Source organism: Colius striatus, chromosome 18, assembly GCF_028858725.1.
Source record: "Colius striatus isolate bColStr4 chromosome 18, bColStr4.1.hap1, whole genome shotgun sequence".
Classification (NCBI taxonomy): domain Eukaryota; kingdom Metazoa; phylum Chordata; class Aves; order Coliiformes; family Coliidae; genus Colius; species Colius striatus.
In genome coordinates, this window is record NC_084776.1 from 10502461 (window position 1) to 10513138 (window position 10678).

The window sequence follows — 10678 nt, forward strand, 5'->3', positions numbered from 1 at the left end:
GGTGGAAGTTTTATTGTTCTTGCTCTTCTTTGCCAGAGCCATGGCTCCAGGGCTGAACAAAGACCAGATACTCTTTTATTCCTTTCCAGTTCCCAAGTGCCCCCATACAGAGGTTTTGGAGCTGCCTCAGAGCTTCCTCGGCTTTATGGCTTCCTTCCTCCCTGCTTCTTGTGCTCTCTTCCAGGTATTTCTGGTAGAGGAAATGGTTTTCTGGCTGTCCCAGGCTTTTTCTAAGGGATGGGTAATGTTTTCTAAGGAAAGAGTGAGGTGGGTGGCTGGTGGGAAGGGACAGGGAGGTTAATGCTTGGACTCGATGAGCTTCAAGGTCTTTTTCAACCTAAATGATTTTGTGATTCTGTGACTTTTAAAAGCCATCACTGATGGAGACATTGGGACTGACAGACCGTGGGCACATCTCCTTCTGCCTCAGGGTGATACTTTGAGTTGAAATGTAGCTAAACTCATTGGCTGGTTCCCAAAAACCTTCATTTTTGCCACCAGCTGCTGCTGAGATGCCTGAAGGACTGACCCTTGCTCAACACCTCTAAACGATCCACCCCCTGGCACAGCAGCCCCCAAGGACTGAAAGGAATAAACCTGCTCATTACAGTTTGCATTTCTTTGCAGAGTAAAGTGTCTTCATAGAAAGAAGCTCCTTCATCAATTAATTATCCTTCATCCATTAATTATGCTTCCTCTTGGAGTTATGGAGGAAGATTGGGGTAAGATTCTTTACCCTTAATTTGCCTTTTCTAGGAAAGCAGACACAGTGGGTTGGGGTTTGTTTGACTGAGGCTGCTGTTGATTTTGTCTTGGCCAAAGGGAAATTATAAAAGCTCAGAATAACCTTGATTTTCTTGGAAGAGCTGCTTTGCTTCAAAGAGCACCATTTCCTTCCAGCACAACTATGAGAATGATCTAGAAACAATGTGCAATCTTATTTCCCGTTACTCACAGCCAAATCACATCCAAGGCATCATTTTATGTTTGCCACAGGTTGGAAATTTGTCATTTTAATGTGACTGGAGATCCTGTTGCAGCTGGTGCCGGGGCCAAATCCCCCACAGGACTTTCCCTCCATGGTGGCTCAGCCCTGGGTCTCTCTTGTAACCCTTTAATTCATCTAATCCTTTGCCTGGGGAAAAAAATCCAACAAGCCAAGGCAGGGAGGGGAGATGTTTTTCTTCCTTTGCTTGGCCACCATCTATTTTTGGAAGGCAGCTCAGCACAATCACTGGTATTTGCTGCCTTTCATCACCCTTCCTCAGATTCCCAAACAACTGCCACCTCCTCCTGGGACAGATGTGTTTTGGTGACAGACAGATATCCTTGAAGTCCAGAGGCAGGAAATAAATGGGGTTAAATTTGAGGGCAGCTTCAGTCTTGTTCTTAGAGACCTTCCTAACACAGCTGGTTGCTGGTAGGTCCTGCCTGACTCAGGTCACCACCAACTATGATCGTGAAGATCAACATGTCACCAACCAAGATGCCCCAAAGGCTTCAGTGACCCTCAGCACAGACCTCCAAACTTCATCCCAATCTCCTCCAATGATTTTTAATCCTCTTCTGCTGCCCATGGCTGGAGTTTAAAAGACAACAAGAGGTGCTGACCCAGCCCAGAGCCCTGGGACTGCTGTGGAAGGCAGAGGGGTGATGGCAGCCGTGGTGGCTGTGTCCCCTCTGCCCACATGTTGAGATGGGCTGGGCTCACAAGGGGAGCTGTAATTTGTAGGATGTATGCCAAGCCAGGCAGAAGAAGGCTAAATCACTCAGACCTGGGAAGATGATTGTAACAGAAGTCCCTGGGGGAAATCTGTGCTGCTGGATTGGAGGGGTTTAATTTTTGGTGGCTTTTTTTTCACTTGAACTCAATGAACTCTCATGCTGAAACCTTCAGAAAGACTCACCAGGGGGGCACTGGGAAATATTGGTGAACAGTGCTTGGCACTCGTGAGGCTCTCAGTGAGTGGCACAAACATCCTCACAGCAGCTGACTGAATGTCTCTGTGTTTTACCCCTCCGGGGCTCTTCCTACCTGTTAAGTGCAGGCATGGTCTGGTGAGAGGGCAGAAACCCCCAGCCCTCCACTCACCATCCCCTTGCACCTCTCACCAGAGCCTGGCCCTAGGGAAGGGGCTTTTATCTCAGCAGAAAGACTCATTTAATCCAAAACCTTCCCAAGCAGCACTACATTAACTGTAAGGCAGCTTCCACACTTTATTTGCTGGTAATTTACAGCCCACACTGTGAGACAGTGTAATATTTGCAAGCAATTAAACAGAGGATGACTCAACAACAGCCACCTCGGGTCAGATTTGCAAGTGTTCATCGTTGATAATTAAGAAGGGATGGAGAAAGCAGCGGCTGCTGCCCCACTTCCCTGGCACCCCTCTGCCCCAGCAGCTCCTGCTGGCAGGCTCAGGGGCTCCTGCCTGTGCAGGCAGCTTTGACACTGGAGGAAGAGTCTTAAGGAGCTGCAAGCAAAGGTGACTGCTAATCAGTAAAAGGGAGGTCTTTGGACGCTGTCTGGGGCAGTTTGAGGAGGCTGAGTGAGCTGCAGCCTCTTGAGCTGTGGATAACAGCCTGTGCTGGGTCTGACTAATGCAGAGGGAGGTTTTCATTCAATCCTTCAGGCAGCTGCCCTCTTCCAGCAGCCTGTCACCTCTGACCACCCCACTTGCTGCCTCCCATCCCAGATGACCCGGCCAGGCTCAGCTGCAGGTGGTACAGAAAACTGAGGAGGTGTTTTAAAGTCCAGCTAAACACTGAGCAGAGGCCACACATGCAAATCTCTGGATTTTTCAAGCCTTCTCATGGGTGGAATTGGGGTGCTGAGACCTGAGGCAGAGCTGGGAAGCCTTTCTGCATGCAGTGCCCAGTTCTGCTCCTGCCAGCTGAGGCCCTGCTGTCACTGCCAATTACCCTCTGGTTTTCCTGAGACGTATGAAGAGGCGTTTGACTCGGATTTACATCTCTCTGCAGAGAGTCTCACTGTACTCTGGATGTGTGACATGTCCCTGTGACACTGCTGATTGCTGAGGCTAGCCTTGGGGTACAAATTGAGAAATTAAGATGTGGCACTTAAGCAGTCACTTAGTGTTACCCCAGAGGCCCATGGCAGTCCCAGCAGCTCCCTGGATGGCAGCAGGGCTGGGGCCAGCCTCAGCCTCCTCACACAACACAGTTTGCCTGGTAGATGACATGCTGGTTGAGTGGAGTGACCCCAGACTGCACTTCTCTTCCACCCAAGGGCATGTGGCACCTCCCTTCCCTGCCCACCTTGTTCCCCTCTGACTCTTTGATCCTCCAAACAAGTTCTCCTCTGTCACTTATCCCCTGGGTTAACCTTACTGATCAAAATGAGTATTTGCCATCTGCATTTCTCACTGCAATACCCTGAGTAGTGATGTGGGGATGGAAAGGGAAGAGATGGGACCAACATGGAGGCACCAGCATCTCCCATGACATCCCCTTGCTGCCCAGCCTGGAGGGCAGCTGGTTACAGCCAAGAGCCTGCAGGCAGAGAAGGGTTAATGGCTCCTCCCTAGCTCAGGGTGCTCTAAAAGGAAAGGAAAAGGAGAAAAAGGGGTTTTAATCTCCTTAGGGGGGGAGGTCAAAGGCAGGTGTTGCTTGTGAGTGGCACAGGGTTTAGGGCAGCCTCATCTGACAAGGGCTGCCTGCCCCATGCTGTAGAGGCTTCAGTGCTGCTGGAGGAACGTGGTGCCTTCAGTCTGGAGCCACTGCTGTTCCTGCTGCTCTGAGGTATGTGGTACATGTCTGTCTCTAGAAGTATGGAAAGATGGGAGCATCAGAGGTTGTGCCCTGGGTCATGAGTTGGGCCTAAGGCAGGCTGCTGGTGGCTGAAATGGGCTGGTTTGAGAGTGGGGATGGGGCACTGTGAGTAGCTCCCTCCCCTCTGCTGTGGGACAGGCAGGGGGACCTGGAGGGCAGGAGGTGTTAGCTGGCTGATGGTGTGGCTGGAGCTGGCTGTCAGTGATGGAGAAGGGAAGAGAAGCAGTGCCCAGCACCTTTGACCCTTTGGGAGGGGAAAAGCCTCTCCTCACTCTCCAGAGGCAGCCAGCAGGACTGGGATTCCCATCCCTTGTCTGGCAGGAGATGGGGTACCCCAAGGGATGTGCACCCTGAAGACCTGGCAGATCTGTTGCCCCTTTCTGCCATCTACACAGAAGAAAGCAACTGCCCACAGAAATAAAACTACCTTCCATTACCTCATGGACCTTGTTATAACCTAAAGCAGCTTTTAACAGCCAGGGATAGAATGCTGGGCTAAACCCCCATGGCTGCAGAAGCAGGTACAGCTCCCTGGCACGGGGGGTGAGCAAGACATTGCTGCTGCTGGGGTGAGCCCAATTTGTCACCCTTCAGGGTGACCTTGTGCCGTTCTCCCCCTGCATTACAGCTAGCTGCTGAGCCCCGGCACCTTGCCCAGCAATTTCCAATGATCAAAGGAAACCACAGGGCCAGTCTATATAATAGCTGCTGAATTATCAGTTTTGCCAAAACCCATTATTCATTATCCCTGTTTCACTGGATAACCCAGACCCTGTTGGGAAAATGCTGTTTCTTCTGCAGTCAGCTGTATTTTAATAAGTTACATTAGGGGTGAAGCATCCCCAGAGAAAATCCAAGCATTGTTCCATTTATCAGCCATGCAAAGTTCAGAGTGAAAATATTCCAAGGTGAGGTAATGTACTGTGACATTGTGCAAGTTAATTTATAAAAGAATTAACTGTGTTTAGAACAGTAGGAGAGAGGAAGAAAGTGCTTTCTCTCTCCAGCTAGTGTTGGAGTGAAGATGAAAAGTACTGGTAGAAAAATATTTCTCCCTTTAAAGGATGTGGTTTGGGTCAGGGTTTGGTGGGGTTTTTTTGTGGGGTTATTTTATTGGAGGTTTTGTTTTGCACAAGTTCAGGTGCTAAAAGTGAAATTAATAAAATCAGCACTGAAGTGCAAACGCACCTCCCTGGGTAGGTAAACCTGGGAAACTCTTGCTGTTGGGTAATTCCCATCAGCTGGAGCGCTGCTCTGCTGCCTGGTATCCTTGTGCCTGCTAATTAAGTCATGTTAATGAGAGCTCAGGGATGATTGAGGCTATTACAGACTGGCCTGTGCTATGGCATCCCTGTGAGGCTGCCCCAGGAGACTTGGAGCAGCCCAGGAACAGGGAGGCTCACCAGCACTGGGGTTTCTCAGGGCTTTAGTCTTTTTTCCAACCAAAGCTCCCATCTGTGTGGCCACCACGAGCATCCTGTGTGCTGCCATGTGCCCTCTGCCAACGGAGGCTGCTGCCAGCTGCACAAGTCCTGGCTGGAATGCAACTATCCCAGGAGATGTCTGCCCTGTTTTCCGTGGCTGTGCTTCCCTGGGTGCCTTCAGGACATGGCACCTCCTTGGGCTCCTCTCCCCTGTGCATTACCTGCAGCTGGAGGTGCAAACACAGCTCAAGTGACCCCACAGTGCTGGAGTGGTGACATGAGTCACCCCAGGCCTTGTGGCACCTGCCTTGGCTGGCAATGTCCTCCCTGGGCTTTGAGCCCAGCTCCAGGCTGCAGAGGGACAGATCCTGTACACCCAGAGTGCCTCCGGCATCAACCAACGGAGCCGGGAGAGACCCTCCAGGCCTTTAACTCCAGTGAACGTTCCCAGAATAACTCCTTCCCCCTTACCTGGCAGCTTTAGCCTCTGCTTTGCAAAAGCAGCGAGGAGTCTCTATTTAGTAGCTATTTCTCAACATAATGATTTATAATAGATCAAGCAAGTGAAAGTGCTGGAGGAAGAGAGGCCTAGTTCGGGCGCTCGGCGGCCTAATGAAGTCCCCTCCAAGTTCCCGTTTGTTGTCAGCTATTAATTCCCTCTCCCATTCAGTCTCCAAATTACTTTCCCTAGAACTGAATCTAAATATGAAAATCAATTAAGAAGAGAAGGAGTAGCTACATCTGGGAGTGGGGAGAGGAGGCAAATATAATGACAAATCGGCCGGTTCCTTTCGAGCATGCAAATTAACATTTAGAGTGTGTTTTGAGGAAGGGGGAGCTTGGAAATGCTGCTTCACACAAACCACTAGATCAATTTTCCAAGCCTGAGTGCTAGAGATTCTTCAAAGTTACTGAAGGCTCTGTCTCTGAATAAAAATATAAGACAGACAAGAAATCAATGCTGATAATTAATTTAACAGAATCTGTTCGTTCTTTCTCCTTCCAGTCGCTGCAAAGAGAAAATCATACAGTAGCTGAATTTTACATTTCCACAGAGATTGTGCTGGGACACACACTCATAAATTACTTCAAAAGCTCTGCTACATTGTTGGAGTGGGGCATTTTAATTAACTGGAGGAATTTGTCATCACTTTCTCCCTCTGCCCTTGTGAGGGGAAAGTGATTGCCATCTGACAGGCTTGGGCAGCCCAGCCCTTTGGAGATGATGCAGCTACAGACCAGAATGTGGAAGAGCTTGAGTGTGGAAAAACATCAGTTCCCCAGCTCCTTTCTTAGAGGGATTTTCTTTTTTAAGCACTGCTTTTACCTGGTCCTGGGATTGATGTGCACTGCAAAACCCAGCACCTGCAGCAGGAGCTCACAGCCCAGCCAGGATCCTGCCTGTGTCCTGCAAATAAGAGCTAGGTGAGAGTTTGGAGGGTTACTCTACTGGGGACAGGCTTTTTGGCAGGGCCTGTAGCAGTAGGACAAGGGGTAATGGTTTTTAAAGGAGTGGAGATTCAGACTAGGTACAAGGATGACATTTTGTACAACGAGGATGGGGAGACAGTGGCTGCCCAGAGAGGTGGGGGACGCCTTATCCCTGCAAACATCCCAGCTCAGGTTGGATGGGGCTCTGAACATTTGTGAGATTGGACTAGATGGCTTTTAATGGGCCCTTCCCACCCAAATCATTCTGATTCTACAACCAGGCTTTTGTAGGGTCCCTAGGTAGTTTGGGGTCTTTGTGGGGTTGAACAGCTGGGGCTTCACAGGGTTAGTAAATGCTGTTGCAGGGTTATCACAGAGGGCTGGGCTCAGACCCTGGAGCACAGGGGGACTGGGCAGACCAGCAGCACAACCTTTGCTCTGTCCAGTGATGGGCAGGCAGAGAGGAGCTGGCTTTTAATTATTCAAAACTCATCTTCCTTCCCATTAGAAACAAATGGGAAGCGGATGGATTTTGGTAATGAATCCCCAGTAGGGTACTTAGGTTTAAAGCAAAACCTGTCCAGATAAATGTACCCTGTGGAAATGGATTTGATTGCTCTAATCTTCCAGCTTCAATTTGGTGGCAGTCTTAGTGTATCACCAGACAGGAAGGCTGTGCAAAGAATATGAAAGATAGAAAACAAGAAGGGGAAAAAAGAAGAGGGGTCTGGCAGGTTTTGCCTTTGACCTCAACTTCAACAGCGAGGTGGATGCTGAGGGATGAGAGGAGCTAGGGTTTGCCTGGCAGAGGAAGGTTTGCCTGCAGAGCTGCCAGTGCTCTGAGAAAGGAGAAGATTGAGATTGATTTTTCAGACCTGTTTAGTGTATAGTTTGCTGTGGCCTCAGCCATGCTGGGGTGGGTGGAGGGCTGTGTCTGTGTACTGCAGATGGGCAGGAAAGCCCAGGGTGCTCTTCAGAAAAGGGTCTGTGTCAAGACTGGAGCTGGTGAGAGGTGTTCTTGTGGGCATTTTGCCCCGTGCTCCATCTGCAAATTGTTCATGAACTGGGTGATTTTCACTAAAATCCCCTATATTTCTCAACTGATGCATGGGAAACTCAGCCAAGGGTGGTGGGTTTGCTGTCGGGAGCCCTGAGAGCTGGTGTCCCCAGGATGCTGCCCCAAACCTCCAGTAAATCCTGGGGTTTGCCTGGACAGAAACATGGGATTTTGCTTATGTACAAATGTGTACAAGCTCTGGGATTTCCCCCCAGGGTGAAATCCTTTACTCCTCATTGCAGCCTAGGGATGTGGGACTGTGCTGCTGGATCCTGGGTCACTGCTGAGCTTCATAACATCTGGGAAGAGTTAATACACAATATCAAAATGTAAAGCCTCCAGAGCCAAATCCAGAAGATGCTACTTGAAAACACACAAACCTTTCTAAATCCCTTAAACCCAGTGATTGGAGCAGTTTGGTTATTTTACCCTGCATGGCTGAGTGAGGAGCAGCTGCCAACCACCCCAAATGGTCACCAATATCCATTCCTTGTGAGGATCCAGCCTGTGAGATCAGACCCAGATACTTTCTGCACTGAGTTGGAATGAAAATGCCACACCAGACAGCCACATCTGCTGGTTATAGTGAAGGAGAAAAATTCTTTAGAGTAAGGAATGGCTTTTGGAACAGGAAAAGTGGCCAAGGAAAGATTGCACATATTTCCCTAGTCAGGGTGTGTTCTACCATCAAAGTACAGAATGAAGGGATGGGGTGTTGCAGTCTATCTGGAGAGCAAATAAGCCACAATCTAATGCCTTTCCTTGCCATGGGCAGAAGGTATAGAACCTCCTTTTGTGTAAGGCTGAGCTCTGTTGCCATAATGTACTGCCAGTGTGGAGCTTCTGGGTTTTCTGCTTTGCTAATCTAGCTGAATTTTCTCTATGCAATAAGCTTTTAAACACCACATGGCTGTTTGCCCATAAGAAAAGTGCAAAATCCCTGCAACCTGTATCAGCTGTGTGACAGGTTAACTTTGTTAGCAAAGGTATAGGCCACGTTCTCTTTCTGCTTTGTTGCTTTCCCTCAGGAGCAGCTGGGCTGTTCCCCACTGCTCAGCTGGGTAATGAGGGTGCAAACCCCATTAATTAGAGCTGGAGGATGGGCACTGAGGCTAACCAGCCTCTTTTAAACCCTCAGTGCTCTGTCATCCCAGAGCAAACTTGCAGCCCCAGCTCAGCAGGAGCCCAAGCCTTCCTTGGATGGCTTCAGGTGCCCTCTGATCCCCGTTCCCTTGGCAGAGGCCACAGGAGCTCCCGGGCCGTGTTCTGCAGCATCACTCAGAGCAGAACTGAGCCTTGCACTGCCTTTTTTTTCTTCTCCTCCCTCATTAACAACTAAATCTCTTGGTGGATGATGTTTCTGTGATGCAGATTGGCCCCGATCCGAGTAGGGCAGGCGATCATGTTCAGTTATTTCATTAGCAAGACGAGGCTCCTGGCAGTGACTCCGTGTCAGCTCCGTGCTCGCCGTGGGGCCAGATGCTGCTCACTCGGGTAGAATGGTCAGTCCAGTTCCCTCCCCACCCCCTCAGGGCTTCTGAACTCCATCTGCCCTCCCCACTGCTCTGGGCCACATGGCAGCTGCTTAAAACGAAGTAATTTCTATTCTATCTTCAAAAGAATGCTGTTGCATCAAAACAGGGTGATCAAGGGTTAAATGGGGTGGGTTTTGGGACAGTTCAGCTGCTGTGTCTGTATTTGGAGTTTTTGTCAAGTTCTTGCCCCCAGTTTTATTCACATCAAACCCCAGCACATTTGTCACAGGGAAGAAGAACATCAACTGACATTTTTAGGCCAGGGCCAAATACATCAGTTGTCAGGCAGCTCCACAGCTGCCTTCGTGTGCTTGCAGGGGGAGATGGAGGGGGGATGTTCCTGCTCCTTGCAGCCATCAAGGGCAGTGGGGAGCAAGCCAGTCCCACAGCCCTGTCCTGTCTGCCATCATCCTGTTGTCATGATTGTGTTTAAGCACATCTTGCCCAGTTAAACCCCTGAGCCAGAGCCCACAGGAGCTGTTCATGGAGCATTTCTGCAGCCTGGGGGCATGTGGTCCATCCCTTGGGGGATGCTGCTGGGCCAAGGAGCTCAGGGGCTTTATATGTCCCCAGCAGTCATGGAAACGTGGGTCTGAAGGCAAAGTGAGCTCATGCTTCTTGGCACACAAAGCCAAGGCAAAGATGACACCTGTGCAGGGCTGTGTCCCTGGGGCTGCCTGGACCCAGTGGGACATTGCACAGGAGGCAGCAGGATCCCCCAGCCCTGCTTTGTTCTTTTTTCCTGCACCATTCATCCCAGAGGACTCATAGAAAGCAATTCTGGTCTATTGCCACCCTCAAATAAACCCAAGATACCACTCAGGCTCCTCAAGGGCCCTGCCACCCCTGTCTTGCAGCTGAGGAGAGGAAAGCCAAGATGCATCCAAGCAGGGGAGGGAGCACACACAGTCCTCAGTGTTGCCCAAAGGCAAGCAGCAGTGAGAAGGGGAAGGCAAAGGTGAAATACCCTGTTAGCAACTGAAGTGTTACAGGCCAGGCAGGCAGCACCCTGACATCTGGAGAGTTTAATCACAAAGACATTGTCAGGCTGAATGGCATCAGCAGGACAGACACCTGGGCTTGGCTGGCCCTGCAGCTTCTTCCTTGGGCTGTAGGACATGGCAGCTCTGGGATTTGTCCCCAAGTGTGTGACATGTCCACCCTGTGTGGTGGCAGCAGGGAGACAGAATGTTATTTGAAGGGAAGAATGGTGCTGAAAATAAGAACTGTGGAAAGGCTTGGTCAGAGGTCAACCGTGGGATGAATCCTCTTCTCCCTCCTGGAAAGGCCTCAGTTAAAGCCCTGGGGTGATGCTGCTGCTGCAGCCAGCCCCAGGCTGCCTGTGCTTCCTGCCCTGGGTGTTATCCACAGCAATCACACAACTTTTTGGTACTCCAAAGGGGATTTGCCTCTTTCCTTTGCTCTATCACCCTTTCCCC